This window comes from Rhyacophila brunnea, unplaced genomic scaffold (genome assembly GCF_057557595.1).
Source record: "Rhyacophila brunnea isolate RB1 unplaced genomic scaffold, BYU_Rbru_1.0 scaffold_24, whole genome shotgun sequence".
Lineage (NCBI taxonomy): Eukaryota > Metazoa > Arthropoda > Insecta > Trichoptera > Rhyacophilidae > Rhyacophila > Rhyacophila brunnea.
In genome coordinates, this window is record NW_028232904.1 from 27,218,630 (window position 1) to 27,242,385 (window position 23,756).

General features: G+C 36.7%; 1 protein-coding gene across 1 annotated transcript in view; it reads right to left on the reverse strand.

Moving 5' to 3' along the window:
* The window catches only part of pnr (pannier), a 189,267-nt gene that overhangs the window by 11,454 nt on the left and 154,057 nt on the right, over nt 1-23,756 (reverse strand). The window lies entirely within an intron of this gene.

Consider the following 23,756-nt stretch of genomic DNA (forward strand, 5'->3'; position numbering starts at 1 on the left):
AGTTTAATGGAGTAAATAATATTATAATATAAATAATAATGTGAATTAAATATGAGATTGCTTTTTATGATAGTAAAGACTTAATGAATGTTAGCGAAATTTAAAATAGTAAAGCAAATCATGGTGTACTTATGGCCTTTCCGCTTCATAAATCTAATTAGTCAGCCAAATATGAAACTGCCGTAAAACGTATGAGATCATGGTGGAATTACTTTGTTAATAGTGCGAAGCATTGTTTTTTTTCAATCTTTCTCATTTTTATTAATTCATGTGAAAATATTAAATGAATCGGCAATCTTACACATGGGTATAAATCAAGCTTCATTGAAACTCAGTTTATTTTTAATGTAGTTATTTGTCATTAAAAGTATTTTTTTCTGTTATATTTTCGTTTTTTTTATTTTCCATAAAAATTGATAAAAAAAATCCATCCCGAAAGTTTCGGGTTTATGTTTATCAATCCCGGGATTCATAGGTATCGAAAATAGCTCGGGATCCCAGGATTGGAATCCCTAGTTGAGACCGGATTATATGCATTTGCATATTTGCATACACAATTGCATATTTAGCCCATTCTCACCGGTTATTGCATATTTTACCTAAAATCTAATGACGATGCATATTTTCGCTATATATTAGACTGAATCTTTTCAGTTAATGAATAAAATCCACCAAAGGAACTCCGCATTGCCAGAGGTATTGGCATGGCCCAGGGCTCGAAATGGACCGGAACGCACCGGAGCGCCGTTCCGGTTCGTAAAATCACCAAAATTAACGCTCCGTCTCGTGGACATATTAATTTTACAGTGAGCTAGATTTTCCATTTAACGTAAAAATCTAAAAGTTTGTCGACACTGGTAACCTCATTAAATTACACGATAATTATCAAAATTTGTTCGACCAAAATTATTTTAATCGTAATTTAATGAGGTTGCCAGCAACTTGTTGCCAATGTGGACACGGCATAACACACTTATTTTTATAAAATACACAAGCAATTAGATAACTATGTTAACATTTTCATAAAATATTGTGCGCTCCGGTTCGTAATATATTCCATTTCGAGCACTGGCATGGCCCCCCACATCCTGAAGCGGGCCCCCATACATATCGTTAAGGTTAAGGGCAGTGTGAAGCTCTACCTATACTTAAGTGTTCCCTAAATTGCATCCTTAATGGAACCCCAGGGTTCCCCAGGGTAAAATTAAGGTCGTTCTGTGTATTTTTAGCAATTTTTCGTACTCTCATATAAAACCAATTAAATTATTGAGTTGTTGGCGCACTCGGTATTCAATTCAGCGCTCAAAATGAAAAATTCTACGAACCGGAGCGCTTGATAATTTTACGAAAATATGAGCATAGTTATCTAATTTTATGTGTATTTTCCAAAAAAGAGATGTTTAATTTTTTGTTATATGGCCTATCTACCTCAAACGGTCAAATTAATTTTCCCACGAGACGGAGCGATAATTTTAGGGATTTTATGTACCAGAACGGCTCTCCGGTCCATTTCGAGCCCTGATTATGATGCATCGCGACCATATTTTGTGGTAGTCAAGTAACACGAGCCCTTCAATATATTTGATAAATAGCCATTTCCGGAAACACACTAAAAATAATTAAAATAAATTTTTACCTGTGAAATATTAGTTATATCAATCACAATATCACATCGAATTGCATCACATAGCCACATGTATGCAAATGTTAACATCTTCTAGTAAAATGGCGCCTTTTTTTTACTTACAGAAAAATTCTGGTGTGTGTCTCTCTATAACTAGTCATTCTGCCACACCGGCCCCCCTCTATGCCCGAGCCCCCAGGCCCTGTCAGCCCCCCCTCCCCCTTGTGGGGGCTATGGGCATGGCCCCCACGAGGAGGGGGGGCTGACAGGGCTCTAGCCTGGGGGGCCGGGCTCAGGAAGGGCCCGGCGTGTCGAGTCGACCAGATACACGAATTCTCTCTAACAGTAAAAAAGTCGCCTGCGGAGCTATTTTCCATCATTAATGTTATTTTTTAAAATATGTGGTTGTACGATTCAATTATAAATTGTGTAGTGATACTCGATACCTCCATAATTCAAAAATGGATGCATTAAAATATACAAAAAACACTAAATAGACATATCAATTTTACCGCGAACACCATTTGGAAAACGCTACTGCAAAGCGTCATACTGCCAATATCTTTAGCGATAGGTAGGGGGGCCACCAAAGATCTTAGCCTAGGGGCCCGCTTCAGGATGTGGGGGCCATGGTATTGGTATTCCCGCGTAAACTTAGAGAAAAGTTTGAAAACATTTTGAACAATAACTTTATGAACCTTTGTGTCAAATTGATAGTTTTATTAATGGGATGGGTGAACTTTTGCCAGAAACAATAAGTGCAAACATAGCACCCAATTCAAATACTGCCCAGTTACCTCAGTTGATATGGAACGGTCCCTTTCCACTTATAAAAATATTTTGAGTTATCAAAGACACAATCTTACCACCGAACATTTGGAACAGTAACTGATCGTTAACGTTTAGAAGAGTAACAAAATGTTAAATAATTGTTAATTAATAATTATCTAATTATATATTAATTATATACCTATATATTATTATCTAATTATAATTATATAATTAATATTATGGACGCTAAACCAAGAGATGTCACGGAGACTTGAAGCTTTCGAGATGTGGCTGTATAGACGCATCATCAAAATTCCTTGGACCGACCGGGTGACAAATGTTGAAGTTCTCAATCGAATGGGGAAGGACCGAGAAGTTCTACGTGGTATCAACACCAGGAAACTACAGTAACTCGGCCACATTATGAGAGGACAAAATTACAGCATTCCCCAACTTGTCATTCAAGGAAAGATCAACGGTAAACGTAGCAGGGGACGGCGCCACATTTCGTGGCCGTGATTGGTACGAGTGCAGCTCCACCGAACTGTTCCGGGTAGCAGACGACAAAGATAAGATCACCTTGATAGTGGCCGACCTCCGCTAGGGGATGGCACAATAAGATGAAGAATAATTATCGTCGATACTTACCAATTGTATGCTGAATTTGAAATAAAAAAACTAAAAATTACTTTTTTTTATTATTTGATGTTGTATAATTAATTTGACACTTTTCATGCATATTTCATATACCTATTATGTTGCCTATAATCTGGTCTCTAGTAATCAGTAAACAAAGGTTCAAAAACTTCCAGTACAAAACCAGTACAAGCAGTGACGTCCCGTGGGGGTAGGCAGATTGAGCGTCGCTTGGGGGCGGCAGATACTCGAAGGGCGGCAAATCGAGGAGAATTATTTGGTATTATATAGAAATAGCTACCTAAACTTAGTTATATTATAACCAGAGCGTTGGGATGTTTTGTTCCGGATGCTTTTTTTTTATTATTACCCAGTAGGTACTCGCAGCGATTTTAGTATGATGTCACCACGCTCGCTAGTGATTTTTTATTTTATTTTTGACTGCTCGGTTTCGTATATAAATGCTAATAAACTTGGCGCCTAGACACATTATGAATATTTTTATAAATGTAAAACACCACAAACGAATAATAAATCAGTCATGATAATATAATGTCATTTACTCAGATTAAAAAGTTCCTTTCATAACAGCGGTAGGTATACTGCGCAAAAGCCAATAATTATGTCGCACCATAGTTATTAAAAGAAAATAATATTATATATTATATCAACGTTGGTAACGAAACTAGGAGAATTTATGGTAGAGATTTATAGGTAGATACATACCGTATTTTTTAATTTATCCAAATATTTTTGCCAGTCACTCGCGAGATTTAAAAGTTGCCGGATGTACCTATTACAAATAGATACCTATTCATAATGATTATTAATCCTTATTGACATTTGACATAATCAATTAGTATTCGTGCATATAATAGGTATTTACGTTAAGTACCAGCTAATTGTAATAAAAATGTACACTAGTAGGTATCTACCTAAATTATATCATATTTATCGTGCTGTGAATACAATACTGTGCAATACCTTCTTTTAAGTCGTTTTTTTTGTAAACATATTTTTTGCTGATAATAATGTGGATTTGTAGTTTATTTCAATCATCAACGGTTGAATGTTGAGACTATTAATTAATAGTGTATTTATGATTAAATTTAGGTTTATATTAAAAAAATAATGAGGAAAATTAGTTTGTTTACATGTTGTAGGGTACACTAATATCATAGAAAAAATGGTGTGAAAATAATACATCTGCGTAGGTATTACTAATTAATGATACAAACCAAATGTGTCGGACATATCAACCAAATGGCATCTCAGACTCTGGTGATTTGGGTAAGTGTCTAACTAATATTATATTTATTCGCTTAATTTATTTATTGATATATAAATTTAATTTTGTATGTTTCAGCTTAGTGGTAGGTGTATATTTTATTAGTAATGTATCCATACCATGGCCCCCACAAGCCTGGGGCCCGGGCTCGATAAGTGAGATAAACACATATCATAAATTTGCTCTAATAGCAAAAAATTCGCCTGCGGCGCTATTTTCCTTCAATAATAATATTATTTAAAATTATGTGGTTACACAATACAATTTATAATTGTATAGCGATACTCAAAAACTCCATAATTCAAGTGTATGTATTAAAATATACAAAAAAAACACTAAATATACACATCAATTTTAATGCGTACACCATTTGGAAAACATTACTGTAGAGCGTCATATTGCTTTTATCCTAGCGATAGGTAGGGGGGGCGCCAAAGATCCTAAATGGGGCCCGCTTCAGGATGAGGGGGCCATGCTTCATACAATACATTTCTTAGATATTGGAGTAATGAAAGGATGTAATACCGACAGAACTGTCTGCCTTCAGCAAACGGCCCCTCTAGGGTACGAAAAGACCGGATCATCGCCCTCCAGTCTATTAGTCAGCTGGTCTTGAATAAGTAAGTAACCCTCCTCCTAGCTACCATTCAAATATAATAATAATATTAAATAAGTAGTATTCATTATATTAATATTAGTCAGTCAACCTTAAAGGGTTAGATACATCGCGTGATGTATACAGGTCGATCGGGATTGGTTGAGATACCTCATACGATATATCGCATAGCCTGTCGACGCTCCAAGGACAGGAGCAAACAGGATAAAAAAAAAATCAAAAAAAAAGGCAGTAGAAAAAAGACCTTTCGAGCGAGATGACGTTATGTTAAGAAGGAGTTGTTAAGTTGCGAGTAAAGATAATAATGTTAAAAGATAAAGCTATTGTATTAAATTTAAGTTATTGTGAAGTTATTTTATATTTAAATATAACAGTTTTAACGTACGCTGAGTTATTTATTGTGAACCCTTCCTTACTCCCGGCGAGTTAAGAAATAACGGGAAAGATGTATCAAAAAAAATGTGGTGAAATGTACGAGGTAGCAAGTGGCTCTAGCAACGTGTGGGCTTGCAACGCTGAATTCGCTTGCCGATAACCCAACCCTGAGATAGGAGAAAATAAACGTGAGTACATGTGCATTAATTCCCTAAAACTCGCCAGACGCGGAGTTAGGAGATGGGCAAAAATGAATACAATTTTTAAGATTGAAGAAAAAGAAGATAATATGTGTCAATTTAAATTTTAAATATAAAGAAGATTTTAAATCTTAGTTGCGAAGATTTTGAACTAAAATCCTAAATCCGAAGAAGAAAATTTTTGCAAAGTATAATAAACAATTAAATATAATTACGACAAATAAAAATATATACAATGACATGTTATATTATTAATTTTATAATACATAAATTCGGTGAATAACAAGTGAACATACCGATGTATAATATAAGAATAGCCAATAAGAGTGACGGAAAATTCATTGCTGAAGCAACTTAATTATACACAATATTATAGAAATTTATTAAATAAAAACAATAAACGAAATACGTGGAAATATTAAACATAGCGCAGCTGTTCTATAGTTAAATAGTAGAATTTAGAGAGCAGAGATTTTAATTTTGTTTTAACGTCAAAATAATTAACAAGTATATAAATAAATTCTGATTTGGAATATAACAAATAAATATTGCCAAAACTAGTGTATTCACGGAAACACCAAAGAGAATGATAAAAAGAGTCCCAGAAATCGTGCGTCATTCAATACGAGAAAACAAAACTACAGTAGAACTCCGCCAATCCGAATTCGGAAAGTCGAATTCCGAATTTTCGAATTTCGAGAATTTAATAAGAAAACAGAATTGTCCGGACTGGGCACATGCCGATTACCTGGTCCAAATCTGAGAACCGAGGACAGTCTCAGTGGTGCCCAATAGAACGAACTGTTAAGATGCCGGAAATTGACAAGACAGCCGGACCAAGCGACCTGTTTGAGCCCGAATTCCAACACGGACAAACGTTTGCGTCAGACAGCCCGAGGACGGATGTCAGCGCCGCAGGAGCAGCACAAGAGATAATAGCCTCGTGCAAAGAAAGAAAGTTGAAGAACAAACCTGGAATTGGAGCATAGAAGAGCACACGCCGAAACCAGCGCAGCCTGATGAAAGGGGTGCCGTCAACAATGACCGCAGCTTCTAAGATCATCAAAACAGCAACCGCGGTGGATACCATGGACGTGGTATCCAGCGTGGTGGAAGACCTTGTGGAGTCGACCGGGACTCAACGGAACAAAATCGCTGTCTCCGATTCCCTGACTTCTACAAGTTGAGAAATTGTTTGACGTCCGACCAGCAAGGGCAAGCTTGTTGCTCAGTAGGATCAATGGTGAGCAGGGTTTAACCACGCTGTGTGCATCTGGTGAGCGCGGGGAATCTCCAAAGGTTGGTGTGGTTATTAATAAGAATACCAGTGATAGGAATAGTGAACAATTCCCTAGATGTTTAAGGTTAAATGATATTAATTTGGCAGAGGACACATGAGTTTTTAAAATCCCTTGCACCGACACTGGTGAACAATTTAAATTCATGGCCGTTCATGGCATAGGCCATAGATAATAAATTGGTTGAGGCTGACCATTGTTTATCAGTAGATTTAAGTAACTTCCCTTGCGCCGACACTGGCAAACAATTTAAATTCATGCCTAGTTTTAAGACTGAAGCTGGTCAAATTAAAAATGTTATCAGACCCTATGTACAGGGAGCGTGCTTTAATGCCACACAGACTACAGAGGGAGATAATTGTAAAAATGATAAGATTGCCGAGACTGGCTTTAGTGTTTTTTGCCGACGCTGGTCACTGTTTAGCACGTAAGCATGTAGCCGAGACTGGCCATAATGTTAACACTGAGGCTGAATCTAGTTTACTCCTTAGGAATTTAGATAGTGTTTGGTTAGAAAGTAAGTCAGAAGTATTTTTTGCGAATAGACAGGAGATAGATGAGACAGGAGAAACCAGCAGGCGTACTTCGACGTCGCAAACCAACCAAATGCTAGTAGGTGGTGGTACTGCAACGGTGTTAACCGACAGGCCCGCCCCCTATACGCCCATGGATGGAGAGGATGCATGCCTGAGTCATAGGAATAGCCATGACCTGGCCGTGTTTCAACAGAAAGCGTCACCAGCAGAAATCGGTGACAGCCAAAGCGACGCCGCCGATCAAATCGCGACGTCACAAACCAACCAGGTGCTAGTAGGTGGTGGTACTGCAACGGTGTTTTCCGACAGGCCCGCCCCCTATACGCCCATGGATGGAGAGGATGCACACCTGAGTCATGGGAATAGCCATGACCTGGCCGTGTTTAAACAGAAAGCGTCACTAGCAGAAATCCGTGACAGCCAGAGCGACGCCGCCGATCAAATCGCGACGTCACAAACCAACCAGGTGCTAGTAGGTGGTGGTACTGCAACGGTGTTTTCCGACAGGCCCGCCCCCTATACGCCCATGGATGGAGAGGATGCACACCTGAGTCATGGGAATAGCCATGACCTGGCCGTGTTTAAACAGAAAGCGTCACTAGCAGAAATCCGTGACAGCCAGAGCGACGCCGCCGATCAAATCGCGACGTCGCAAACCAACCAGGTGTTAATGGGTGGTGGTACTGCAGCGGTGTTTTCCGAGAGGCCCGCCCCCTATGCACCCATGGATGGAGAAGATGCACACCTGAGTCATGGGAATAGCCATGACCTGGTCGTGTCCAGAGAGAACGAGGCGAGAGGCGGTGTACCGCCTGCAAGACCTCTGAGTTCGCAGGACCGTACAACCTGTGAATTCAATAGCAGCAGCGCCATCACAGGCAACTTAAAGCCGAATAGATTAGGAAAAGAAATAGCGCTACCGGACCTCACCATCCGTAGTGATCTTGAGACGAGAATCGATACCCTCGTGGGGTGCAGTAGCAAAATGCCCTGCATCCCTACAGAAGCTTGTGTAGGAGAACGGCATGCGGAGCCATGTGCTTCGGCCATCCGGACGCGGATGTCTGAAGGAACGCTGGAAACCAGTGTTGCCAAGTCAAAATTTGAAATTTCAGTAGAATATGGAAAAAAAAATTCAGTAGATTCGACAAAATATCAGTAGATTTCTGTTTCTCAATTTAGAAGAGAAAAATTTCGCCGCGGGCCGCAGGTTCCCTATTTTTCATGGTCGGCTCGTTTTTTTTAGGAGAAATATTTCACCGCGGGCCGCAGGTTCCCAATTTTTCGTAGTCGGTTCGTTTATTTTAGGAGAAAAGTTTCGCCGCGGGTTGCAAGATCCCAAATGTTCAAACACGGCTCGTTTTGTTCCCGGATGGTGCGAATTTTGTGGAACGAAAAAATATCAGTAGATTTCATAAAATATCAGTAGATTCAGTATATTGACAAAAATATCAAAAAATATCAGTAGATCTACTGAAATTTCAGTAGACATGGCAACACTGCTGGAAACTCTGCCGTCAATCGAAGCTTCAGCCCGAAAGAATAGAAGGACCGACAGCGGTAGAGAGACGACCACGTCATTTCGGTCGCGACGGAAGGCGACGTCGTCTCAGCCGCAAAGAGCGAAATAGTAAGATAACAGAGAATTTATAGGTTAAAGGGTTGTGTACACCAAAGTTGGCAAAGTTCGTCTCGAACTATTAACAGCATGACAATTTTAATATAGAAAGAGAGGATTCGTATCTGCGTCCAGTATCTCGGTGACTTTTATTTTTCCAAAATCATTTTTTTCGCTCCACCATATATTGACGTAGATGAGCATTTCGATTTCTCTCTCGTTAGCAGAATAATGGAGTGAACTAGATGCCAGAATAGAGATAAGAGATTTCTTTGTTTTGTTAGATTTTAAGACGTAATTACTTTACTGTGTCGTCGATATTGTTACTTATAAATAAAATAAATATAAACATGATGTTGTGTTAAATGTAATTAAAATTAAGGTTATGTATAAGATGTTAAATGTATTAAGGATTGAGATACATATAAAATGTTACTTTTAATTTAAGACTTGCAGTCGAACTAGCAGAATAAATGAGATCGAGTAAAATCATTTAATTTTTTTTTAGAACTATTCAGATTGTAGTCATTCTCTATCCACGCAGTGGTTAACTTTTAGAATGATAGCTAGAAGGGTAGTTGCATAGTCCAGTTGATGCTGAAAGCCGACCTTCCGGTCTCTTTTGGTGGGGGGCGATTAATACCGACAGAACTGTCTGCCTTCAGCAAACGGCCCCTCTAGGGTACGAAAAGACCGGATCATCGCCCTCCAGTCTATTAGTCAGCTGGTCTTGAATAAGTAAGTAACCCTCCTCCTAGCTACCATTCAAATATAATAATAATATTAAATAAGTAGTATTAATTATATTAATATTAGTCAGTCAACCTTAAAGGGTTAGATACATCGCGTGATGTATACAGGTCGATCGGGATTGGTTGAGATACCTCATGCGATATGTCGCATAGCCTGTCGACGCTCCAAGGACAGGAGCAAACAGGATAAAAAAAAATCAAAAAAAAGGCAGTAGAAAAAAGACCTTTCGAGCGAGATGACGTTATGTTAAGAAGGAGTTGTTAAGTTGCGAGTAAAGATAATAATGTTAAAAGATAAAGCTATTGTATTAAATTTAAGTTATTGTGAAGTTATTTTATATTTAAATATAACAGTTTTAACGTACGCTGAGTTATTTATTGTGAACCCTTCCTTACTCCCGGCGAGTTAAGAAATAACGGGAAAGATGTATCAAAAAAAAATGTGGTGAAATGTACGAGGTAGCAGATGGTACAAAAATGGGGCTGCATTTTGACGCTGCCTAGGGGCGGCATTTTGTCTAGGGACGTCACTGAGTACAAGTTGTCCGCTGAGTTAGGTCGCCACGACATGCTAACATTTGACATGTATTATCATTCAATATGTTTTATACTGTTATGAGGTTAGTTCTAAATTCGAACACCTGCCGTAGGTATAGCATTATATTCGAAAAAAACCTCTCTTTTTACAAGGTTTATATTAGGTCGTATTCTTATTTGTCCGGTGGTTGTTTATCCATTACAAATCTTGCAATCGACTAGCTAGACATTCGAAACTTTTAAAATATATCAGAACACGATGCCGATGCATTATTTTAATACTTTTAGCCATATTTAAGTCGAATGCTCAACTGCCCTTAACCTTACCCACAAAGTATCCTGACCTGGGGGCTCGCTTCAGGATGTGGGGGCCATGGTGCTAATACTTCGATACAAACCTATCCTAGATAGCTGCCGTAGCGGCTGAAAGCAGTCTTGTGGATAGAATAGATGCGTGGATCTGGTTGGTATTATTACTTGGTATGTAGGTATTTTACCACGTTTTTCTTAGCTCGTATTCTTGTTTGTCCGGTGGTTGTTTATCCAGTACAAATCTTGCAATCGATTTTTATCTAATACTTTTAGTCATCTTTAAGTAGAATTGAATTCATTTTCAGTTAATTCTGTTTTGTATGAAAAGTTATTTCGTAAGAAATCGGTAAAAAGTAAAACACTATTATTGGTAGCTAGGGGTCTGTGGTCCTAGCAACTAAATTATTAACAGGGGCGGCTCTACATTAAGGGTTCTTAGGGACCATCCCCACATCGTAATCATGTTGAGAATGCATAAAAAACGTCCGATATTTTTATCGTTGTCATAATATACCTACTTAATTAAATGAATTATTTAATTTATTTCATCTATCTAAACCCGTCGCAATTTTAGAGAGATATTTATTATTATTATACAAATAAATCAAGCAATAATTGTAAATTATGTAATAACATAATAATGATTACGCGGCATTAAAATAATGTATTAAATTAAATAGGCCTTATTTCACGGTGACACTTTTGTACAAATTAAGAAAGCTATGGCGTCTATTTTTCGCTGATCGGGGTCACTTAGTCCCATCCCGTTGCTGCGGTACAAATCTCTTTCTACGAAGTATGTGAATGCATTAGTGTTATTATACGCATACTAGGGACCGAATAGAATGACCCTATAGGTGAGTAAAAACACTCGCTGTATGTTGTTTTTCAAAACTGATGATGGTAAATCTATAATAATAATTATTATTAATTAATTTTATATTTTAAAGCACGATTTTTAGATGTGATTAGGTAACGACTCAGCAATCATATTATTTATTCTGAAAAATTACTCATTTACTCATTAATAAAATCATATTATTATAAGTAGCTTCCTACATAATGTACCTATGATAATGTGAGAATGTAGGTAGGTACATACTTGTACATATATTGAATAATTAATGACTAAACCCCACCACCTAGAAAGTCGTCGAGCCGCCACTGATTATTAATATACCTATACGTGCGTTACTATGGAAATCAATATGAAAATGTCAGAATGAAATTATTAATTTCATCTAAGATTCTTTCACGTGCCAGGAAAATTACCGCGCGTTTCACATGTGGCACGCGTGCCAAAGCTTCGTCAACGCTGGCCTGTACCATGAAATCAAGATCAGAATTAAGATGGCAAGAAGCGCTTTTGATTAAAATAAACATAAGTATAGTATTTTTTAACAATACATATTGAAATTTGTTTACCGCAACATTCAACAACAATCACTGTACCCACCCACCCAATAGTTTATTTTAGTTCATATTCAAAAATTGGGTTATCAAAAATAAAAGAAATATATCGTTATCCGTTTAAACTTTACAGATTGTTGGTTTTATCAAACATTAGCAGTAGCGCACGTAGGCGCGCATACGAGAGGTATTAGGGGGTCCACGATCCCGAACTCTCCAAGAAGAAAAAGCACTAAATATGTCATCACTCAATTAAGCCCTGCCTAAACCAAACCATCATAATGGCTGTGGAAATCCGACAAAATAGTGTACAATTTGTCAGTCATACATACTGAATTGCTTTCATTGAATTAAGAGTAGAATTATTGTAGATGGTATTGGTTACTTTTTACAACATTTTTATTATGTCGTATTCTTATTTGTCCGGTTGTTGTTTATCCAGTACAAATCTTGCAATAGATATTTAACTAACTTCCCGACTAGCTAGACATTTTAAACTTTTAGAATATATCAGAACACGATGCCAATGCATTTTTTAGTACTTTTAGCCATCTTTAAGTAGAATTGAATTCATTTTCAGTTAATAAATTCTGTTTTGTATAAAAAGTTATTTCGGAAGAAATCCGTAATCCAATCCACTATTATTGGTTGCTAGGGGTCCGGGGTCCTAGCAACTAAATTACTAATATATACGTGCGTTACTATCGAAATCAATATGAAATGTCAAAATGACATTTCAGTATTATTTCTATCATGTACAAATTGTTTTGATCGTTTAAGCTAGTCAAGTCAAGTTTATATGATTCAACAGAAAATTTAAAAACGTAGTATAAAAAAAAGTTCTTTTTATCTTGTAATTATTTAAATTCGTGTTACCCCTTTAGACCAAACCACAAAAAAATATATTCTTCAAATATCAAAAAGTATGTATGATTCAAAGACACAATTTTAGATATTTTATAGATAGACAGATATTTTTTGAGTTTTATCTATTTTTGACTTGATTTGTGCGGGGTTTTATTGAATTTTGAAAATAAGCAGCATTATCTGCAATTTGTACCTATGCAAGCGATGGGCGTTGGCCTGTAGCGTCGTGGGTCCCAGGTTCCTGGCCCGGCCCAATCCTGGGTCTGGCAAGTACACATTCAAGTTCAATTTGTGTATGAGTGAAGAGTATGGTCCTAATAGGTTGAGCAAGTGGTTGACATCCATTTCTCGTAAAAACAAAATCTGTTAATACAAACCTCTACTCAGTGGAGGCCCATTTGATCCTATTAGGATCGGACATGGTCGAAAGAAAGTTATATGAAAACAAATAAGTATGACTGACAAAGTTTCGTGTGCATTATTAATAAAAAACGAGTCAAACCGAATAGTACAAAACTTATTTTTTTAGAAAATTAGAATTTTAATTCAAATTCCGTTAAGTGCCTTCGGTCGATACTTAAGTGTTATTTTTTTGAAGAAATAAGTAATTAGTTGTTTGTATTGTAGGCATGACCCCACAAGGGGGGGGCTGACAGGGCTCTAACCTAGGGGCCCGGGCTCAGGAAGGGCACGGTGTAACGAGTCGACCAGATGAGTGAGATAAACACAGACCACAAACTTGCTCTAATAGTAAAAGAAAGTCGCCTGCGGGGCTATTTTGTTTCGATAATACTCGTAATTAATAATTTAAATATTTGATTGTACGATGCAATTTTTAACTGTGTGCCGATACTCGACAACTCCATAATACAAATGGATGGGAAAATACAAAAAATCGCTAAAAATACACCTTAATTTTACCGCGTACACCATGGAAAACACTAATGTAGCGCGTCACACTGCCTTTACCCTTAGTGATAGGTAGGGGGGCACGCCAAACATCCTAGCCTAAGGGCCCGCTTCAGGATGTGGGGGGTATGATTGTAGGTACTCCATAAACTGTCGTATAGTTTTTTGTCATTTTATACTTACAATAAAGTTGACAAATGGAAATGTAGATACATTTTAATTTTTTTAAACGGTTTTGATAATTACTGCCTCTTATCTATTTAGGCTAGGGAAGTTCAAGGTGGATTTCGCAATAATATAAAATGATAAAATCGAAAACTAAAAAGCTTAAGTTGTGTTAGGTCGTTTCAATCCGCCATGACGTAGTCACTGAATTACTTTTAAATAATTACAAGATTAAAAGAACTTTTTATATACAACGTTTTTAAATTTTCTGTTGAATCATATAAACTTGATTTGACTAGCTTAAACGATCAAAAAACATTGTACTTGATAGAAATAATACTGAAATATCATTTTCCCATATCATATTGATTTCCATAGTAATGCACGTATATATTAATAATTTAGTTGCTAGGACCCCAGACCCCTAGCAACCAATAATGGTGTCGAAATAACTTTTCATACAAAACAGAATTAACTGAAAATGAATTCAATTCTGGTTAAAGATGGCTAAAAGTATTAAAATAATGCATTGGAATCGTGTTCTGATGTATTCTAAAAGTTTCAAATGTCTAGCTAGTCGGGAAGTTAGTTAAAAATCGATTGCAAGATTTGTACTGGCCAAACAACCACCGGACAAACAAGAATACGAGCTAATAAAAACGTTGTAAAACACCTACATACTACGTAATACCAAGCAGAACAGCGCATCTATTCTATACAAAAGACTGCTTTCGGCCGCTACGGCAGCTAACTAGGGTAGGTTTGTATTGAAGTATTAGCACTTATTGTAACAATTACAATAAGTTAGTTTTAATTGATATAATAAATTCTATGTTTTAACAGCACCTCTTTTGGCTGTGGTAAATTTCAGAGCGAGATAGACAGTTTTAACCGTATAGACGGCAAACTTATTGTAATTGTTACAATAAGTGCTATTACTTCGATACAAACCTACCCTAGATAACTGCCGTAGTGGACAAAAAAAGCAGTTTTGTGTATAGAATAAATGCACTGATATCTAACACAAAATTTAATTGGTCAATACCCAGTGGCGAAGGGTGGAGGTAGGCTGTTAAGATCCGACATAAATATTGCACACTAAACTTTGTCAATCATACGTAGGTATTTGTTTTCATTGAACTAACTATTAGAAAGATTAAGAAAGAAAGATTAAGACTATTAAAAATTAGTTAAACACTGCGTAGGTACCTATACACCGGTTTATATATTCGATTTTTTTGCGTAATTTGGCGTAAAACCCAATTTATATATACCTGAGATTAAAAAAAGGTTTAACCATAGACTATAGAATATAGATACGGTTTAACAAATTTATACAAACAACTTCAAATTAATAACAGCACAATTACATTCTACTGGATTCCTTCACACATTGGAATTCTGGGGAACGAGAACGCAGATAGCCTTGCAAAAACAGCAACTCTTGAGAGGAGCATTGATAAACTCCCCATACCGTATACAGACTTTTTTGAAACATTCAAGAAAATAGCCAAAACTGAAACAGATAATTTATTAAAAGAACAAGGTCTAACAAAAGAGAAAAAGTACTTTCAAAGTTATTACAATTCTGAAACCAAACCATGGTATACCAATAAAATGCTAAATAGGGAAACAATCGTCACAATCAATCGCTGCAGAGCGGACCATTATAATCTTGCCTCATCCCTGGCTCGCTTGGGTATAATAAATGACCCTGCGTGCCGGTGTGGAAGTGAGACTGAAGATGTTAACCACGTTGTTTGGCAATGTTCTCTGTATGATACCCAGAGACAGCGGCTTCTTAAAGATTTAAGTAAACAAAAGTACCAATTGCCACGGGATCTGCCAATATGCAATTAAAAATTATTTTTCTTAAGGTATGATTTTCATAATTGCCTAGTAAGGAGTCTTCGCATCTGGTATTTATAGTATTTTTATACAATAATCGGTAACGATACTTGCAAGTAGAGTTGGGTTTCGGGAATTTCCCGACGGGAAATCTCGAGAAATTTTCGAGATTTTCTATCCCGAATCTCGAGAATTGAAATTTTTAACATTTCGGGAAATCCCGGATCTCGATAATCTTTTCTCGGGATTTCTTCATTATCAAATATTAATTGAAAAAACGATTTTTCTAAATGAAAAAAGTGGACACAAAACGCAAGACATTCGAAGACTGATTGGGGCATTTAACACAATTAAGCCAACGTCGACTCAAAATGAGCACAATTTTTCAACATCAGGGATTTTTGTGTCTCAAAAGCGTACGCGATTGTCAGACGCAGCGATCGAAAGTCTGTGTTTTGAATTATTTTTGTTTTCTTACTTCTATTTTTGTTTGTCTTCTTACATAAATAAAAAAAAACTGGAATTTGTCTGTTTTTACACTGATTCCAGGATTTTTTACAGGTGTTTTTTAAATTTCTCGATATCTCGAGAATTCTCGAGAATTCTTTTCTGGAACTCCCGAATCTCGAGATCGAGATTTTCTCATGAAATACCCAACTCTACTTGCAAGTGTCAATAGTTTTTCCTTCGATGTACAGCACTATGGCTGTATTTAAATGATTTTACACATTTTTAACGTTATAATCTGAATGTCCCATGTCAGTATTCACGTGTTTCCATTATCAGAAACCGGCATATTGATAGGTGATAACGCGGACATTACATAGCGTCAACTGCTGGCTGGTTTCCACTCCATGTCGCCAAATGAGCATTATTATTATCAGCTCATTGTTATTCATAATATGAGATTACGTCGTGTTAGGCACCTACTGCTTGTTCGAAATTTACTCTGCAAAATTATATGTCGATTCCATCATGTAAATAAAATTGTAAAATTAGTAGACAGTTGTAGAGTAAATTTATTAAATAATTACTTTTTGTTTATGTTACGAAGTAATATGAAAAAAAGCTTTAAATCAAACTAAGTATATATTCTAATGGATTTAAGTTTTGTACTATTCCATTTGAGTCGTTTTTTGCGAGTTTCGCCTTTTGGCATCTTCAGGACTGTGTACGTACACCAAAAGGCAAACACACACTGACAACAAATACTATTAACCCTAACTTAATTGGTATACTTTGGGCGATAAGACAAAATTGTGCACACTTTTTCATTCATACTGCATTTGTTTTCGTTTGATTAAGAATACAATAATATTACGCATAGGTATTGTTGGTAAACTAAATAGATATAAAATATTATTCTATTTATGAAATATCCAAAGTTATGTATAATTTAATTGCAAAATTTTAGATATTTTCTAGATAGACAAGTATTTTTTGTCTATTAAAACTAAGCAACATCATCTGTAAATTGTCTTATTTCAATGAAAACAAATACGTATGACTAACAATGTTTAATATCCACTATTTATGGAGGATCTTAACAGCCTACCTCCACCCTTCGCCACTGATAGGTAGGTATATAGAAGACACAGAGTAGGTACTTGCAAACACGGCTCGTTCCAGTCATTGATGTATCATTGATGATACATCAATGGTTCCAGTATTGTTAAAAAGAATAACTTCGAATGCAGTCGCGCATACAGAAAAATGATTTGGGGGATTAAAATATCTATAACATTTTTTAATTAATTTTTAAGGCCGTGGGAAGGTAAAGTGTAAACCAACAAGAATCGTGTTTTATTTAAACATGAATTTTAACCTCAGTATTATACGATCCAAAGAGGTTGGATGGTCTTTAATATACGACCATATACTTCCAATACAACATTTCACGCGGTGAAGTGTGATACGGCGAACTGCAGACGTACAAATTTCCAGACACGGTTGTTCAAAGCCTGTGAACAGCATGTAAAACCCTTGCGATCCTTTCTTCGAGCTGATGATGATCATTAGCAGTACAGTCACAGAAAGATATCCATTTCACCTATTCTAAATTTACCTTCATCAGAAAATAACTATGGAATGAATGATGAGGCGCACTGATTTATATTTTGGGGTCAAATACAAGCTCGTAAGTATTAAATTTTATTCCTCTCACTCGTGTTTGTCACTCCCCCTCATTTTTCTACACTCCTGGGTTTTGGCATTCTTTAAAATCTCATGTTGCACCCCTGCCCAACACATTCAAGAACAGACAATAATTTTATTTTCACCATTTTAATTATGTTTTTCACCTTGTACACACCTAACATGTCAAAGAATATAATTTTTATTACCACGTTTTTCTTAGCTCATATTCTTGTTTGTCCGGTGGTTGTTTATCCAGTACAAATCTTGCAATCGATTTTTAACTAACTTCCCAACTAGCTAGATATTTGAAACTTTTAGAATGTATCAGAACACGATACCAATGCATTCTTTTAAAACTTTTAACCATCTTAAAGTAGAATTGAATTCATTTTCAGTTAATTCTGTTTTGTATGAAAAGTTATTTCGGAAGAAATCCGTAAAAAGTAAAATACAATTATTAGTTGCTAAGGGGATGGTCCAAGCTATTATTAATATACCCTAAATTATTAATATATACGTGCGTTACTATGGAAATCAATATGAAATGTCAAAATGACATTTCTGTATTCTATAATATTTATTCAGTATTTCTATCAAGTCTCTACAATAAAAAGTATTTATTAATTACACAGAATTGTCAAGTTTATATGATTCAACAGAAAATTTAAAAACGTGGTAGGTATATGAAAAGTTATTTTTATCTTGTAATTATTTAAACCAATGACATTAATATGGACGAAGCATCTAGAAAATAAAATGACACTCACTTTGTGTCGGGTCTGCCGGATGGCGAAATTCATATTTTAATATCGGTATCCTACGCTCAAATAAACATTCTGCTTGTAAGCGGTCTGGCGACACCGCTGGGTCTGCCCATACAAACTTTCTGACTGTCAGGTTTCGACTCCACCGTTATTATTGTGTTACAAAATGGCAATGTGCCTAGTTAAAAATTGTAAAAAAAATCTACTAAACACTCCAAGAAAGATGGGATATCACTTTTCATGTGTTAGTATTATTTATTATTTATAAAATGCCATTTTAAGATATTGATGAATGTTTATTCAATGCAATTGAATGACAGAAACCATTGGACAGTCGCCTGTGATGCGCTGGGCTCACTTGCGTCTAATCTCCGAGAAGTCGTAAGTAACCGAGAATCTGTTTCTAACGCAATGAGTCATGACACTAATACGCCATTACAATAAAGGTTATATTATTATAAATTCTCGAAGCTTGTATCGCATAATGGAAATGGATACGTCATATGGTCACGTGACATCTACCTATACATCTGTGAATGACTTTCATGCACAATTTCTCGTGCGCGCCGGGCCGGTATGAAGTGAGTTGTCCATTTAATATGTCATTGATTTAAACAGACTTTTAAGAAGATAGTTTTTTGGTTATTCACATTTTTGACAACTCATGATGGGTCCTGGCTTACTCCAACAACCCCCTCGACCTATGCAACAGGAGGACTTGGAGAACCTTTTTGGAGATTATGTACCCAAAAGTTATCATCATCAGCTAGTGTCAACCCACCGGTGAATGAAGGCCTCCTTAACTTATTTCACTCTTCTTGGTCCCTAGCTCTACGCTGCCACGCATATTTATTTCAATTGAATCGTCATTATTTCCCCCGCCTACCGAACAAGCAATCCAGCTAATCCATGCTCTACCGTAAAGCATACCTACGTTAGAACTAGGGAACTCAGAAATAATGGGAACTGAAATATCTAACGGGTAAGCAGAAGCAGGCAACCGATCTCGAGTAAGGAAGAATACGAAATAAATTAAAACACGTGTCAAGAATACGTTATACGTCTAATACTGAAAACTGCTCGCGGTTTATGCATTCACGCTCATGTGTAGTACACCATGGCCCCCACAATGGGTCCGTGTCCTTCTGGCAGTGGCGAAGGGTGGAAGTAGGCTGTTAAGATCCGACATAAATAGTGAAACTAATCTTTTTCAGTCAAACTATAAAGAAAATGGGCCAAAGTATGTGGATATATTTTCACCACAAAGCATCATTTGAAAAGGGGAAATGGAGTAAGTCTATTCTACCATCACCACGTAGTACACCATGGCCCCCACAAGGGGGGGCTGACAGGGCTCCAGCCTGGGGGCCCTGGCTTAAGGGGGGCCCGACCTGGCAAATTGACCAGTCAAGTGAGATAAACACACATCACAAAATTGCACTAATAGTCAAAAAAATGTCGCCTGCGGCGCTATTTCACTCGCAGCAAAATTAAAAGCATATGGTTGTGCGATGCAATTTTTGATTATTGTTTGTCAATATTCGATAACTCCATAATTCAGGTGGGTGTATTAGAAATACAAAAAAAATGCTAAAAATTTGGAATACACAACTGTGTATCTCTGTGTGACTCCCTCACGTACAAAACCATACTCACGTCCATTAATATCGATGGGGAAGACTGCCTATTGGACGGAGGCAAATGATTAACTGTATTTTTTTAAATCCTTAACACCCCCTGACCCCACTCCACTTTTTATAAAGGATAACTTTTTAAAAATAAATCGATGTGAATAGACCACCGCCATCTTTAGATTAATAAAGCCTGAGCATAACTTTTTGCGCAAGCAACGAGTGGTCCACTGCCATACTATTAATTGATAACGTACTTGCAAGCAGAGTTTGGTATTCTATAACGACTGAAGAGTATAAATAAGTTATTAGTTATTGTCGTTTATAATCGACTGTCACATTGATAAACGTCCTAGTGCATTATGATATTATTATACACAGAAGAAGTTTACTTACTTTGATCGTCACTTCCAATTATTAATAACACATAACCACTAAATCAGATGAACTCCAGGGTCTCCGAAATACGTTCTGAAATAAATCTGAAACTAAGAATACTCCGACAAGTGAACACGACAGACGCGTCAGTATGAGAACTCTATGAAGGCAATGACAGGCAATAACAGGTCATCCATAGACAACGGGAGGGTCGACAAGTAGGACCAGTCGTGTAATGTATCGGCTTCCTTCTTCAGTGGGCAATGGAATAAACACATAAAATAAATCGACGACAAGCAAAAAAGCAATAAATATTTTCACAATCACTTGGAATTATACTGACTAATTGCATCTCTTCCATTTTACGACCAGTTTATCGGGTATGAATATACCTATTTATGGAAACTGTCTGATGGATGAATGCCTGGAAAAAAGCCCCGGGTCGCTCCTACTGTATTCTTCTTCTTCTTTTTTGACCACGTCCGATCCTAATAAGATCATATGTGCCTCCGCGGAGTCTAGGTTTGTATTAACATATTTAGTTATTACGAGAAATGGATGTCAGCCACTTACACAACCTATTAAGTCCATACTCTGACTCATATACAAATTGAAAAACAATATGTGTAGAGTCTGTCTTCTATAAGCTGGCGTGCGGTCCCCCCCCCACCTCGCTTCAGCATCGATCTCGTTCCCTCCCATTGAAAATTTGCAGCAGTTGAACTCGATGGCACAATGCTTTCCGTGTGACATGTACGCCAGCTTTTAGAATACAGACTCTACTTGACAGACCCAGGATTAAAACCTGGGACCTACGACGTTGTATCAGGCCGACGCTTAAACCGCGCTTACCATAATTAGTATAATTACGCGCGTTAATTTGTTATATCATTTTTGGTTATTTTAAATATAATTTTTCATATTTTTTCAAAGTTCGACATTTATAACCTGTACATTATTGACGATTATAGAGTCAGAAATTTATTATATAATTTATGTAGTAAGTGTTTGAAGGTGGCGCTAGTTTGTCACGTTGTAATTACATTATTAATAATTACGCGTGGAATAGGGAATAATTAATAAATGTAGGTAGATATTATGATTAAAGTTAAACATTGAATGCCTACCAGTGGCGCAAGGTGGAGGTAGGCTGTTAAGATTCGACATAAACAGTGCACGCTAAACTTTGTCAGTCACACGTCTTATTTGAATTCATTGAACTAAGAATACAATTTTCACATCGTACATACTGGCTAGTTGTTAAAATTAAATTAAACCCTGCCTAAACCAAACCATAATAGTTTACGTATGCTATCGGCGATTTGACAAAAATATTAGACACTTTTTCAGTCACATAGATTTGTTTTTGTCGAATTAAGACTACCTACATAGGATTATAACAGATGGTGTTGGTTAGTTTTTTTTTTTTTTAATTTAACAGCCCTGCCTAACCAATAGTCAATATTTTATAGATAAACGAATATTTTTTGACTAAGTATTATCTACTATGGCTTGGATTATGCAGGGTTTAATTGAAAAAATTAAAAACTTCCATACTCTATCTACACATTTTACCTAGTCTTAGTTCAATGAAAACAAATACGTTTGACTGACAAAATTTTGTGTGCACTATTAATGGTGTATTACCCTTCGCTACTGATACATTTTTTTCTTTTGACCATGTCCGATCCTAATAGGATCATATGGGCCTCCACAGAGTAGAGGTTTGTATTAACAAATTTTATTTTTACGAGAAATGGATGTCAGCCACTTGCTCAACCTATTAGGTTCATACTCTGACTCATTCACAAATTGAAAAACAATATGTGTACTTGCTAGACCCAGGATTCAAACCTGGGACCCACGACGCTATAGTCCAACGCTTAAGAGCATACATAAGTGAAACGGCAAATAATTTTCAACAGTAGGTGGAACGAATTTTCGCACTCGTCGCCAATCGGAGACTGATAGTCGAGGTGTGAGCACGTCAATTTGTTTTTGATGGCGTCGGAGGAATATATTCTTAAATCATGTAAAGATGACTGAAAAACGTTACCCATTTACTTTACGAAAAAGAAAACATGTCAATGAATATACTATTATTATTACTAATATAACAATAACATAACATTAAATGGAAGCGTGTTGAATTTGTATGACAAATTATATTTCGTTCGGCTCGCGTCATTTGCAGAATCAGTGCATCGCTTAGTCACGATCCTCGACACTATAGACCGCCGATTAAGCCACGCGACTTGGGTGTTAATGATGATTGATACATTGGAATATATTTTTCTCAGAATTACAAATGTGGCTGGTTTTTAATGTGTTGCCTACCTATCCCTATCCGAAATGTTTGTCGTCAAATTAAGACAAGAAATATCGCTCCCTCGGATATTTCTCAATATTAACCGTTCCTAACTCGTTATGTCTAAATGTTGACGATCATTACGTACCTATGGTGGGATGGAAATTTTAATGAAGGATGGGTAAATAAAAAGACGTGTATGTAGGTACTTAACTACAATCTAAACCTAATACATAGGACTGAGATATCATCACCGCCACCATCATAAGTGTCCCCACAACCCATCGCGGGTCTTAGCCTCATCCAAGAACTTCCACCATTTCCACATATCCTGGGTCCGTGTCCTCCTGGCAGTGGCGAAGGGTGGAGGTAGGCTGTTAAGATCCGACTTAAATAGTGCACACTAAACTTAGTTTTCATCGAACTGAGAATACAAATTGCAGATGGTGCTGACTCAGAGTAATAATATAAATGTTGTGGTGGATATTGTTCGGTAAAATGAAGTCGTGTTTCTCACGTATAACGCACAGTAGAACCTCAATTTTATTATTATTAACCCCAGTGACGTCCCGTGGTGGTAGGCAGATTGAGAGTCGCTTGGGGGCAGCAGTTACTCGAAGGGCGGCAAATCGAGGAGAATCATTTTTTTTCTAGATGCCTTTATGTATACCTCGCATTTACTATCGAGGTTTCTTTAAGAACTTTGGCACGCAAAATTAAAAAAATTGTGCCGGCTGAGAGAATATGCCTTATTGAAAACTATTCTTCTACCCGCAT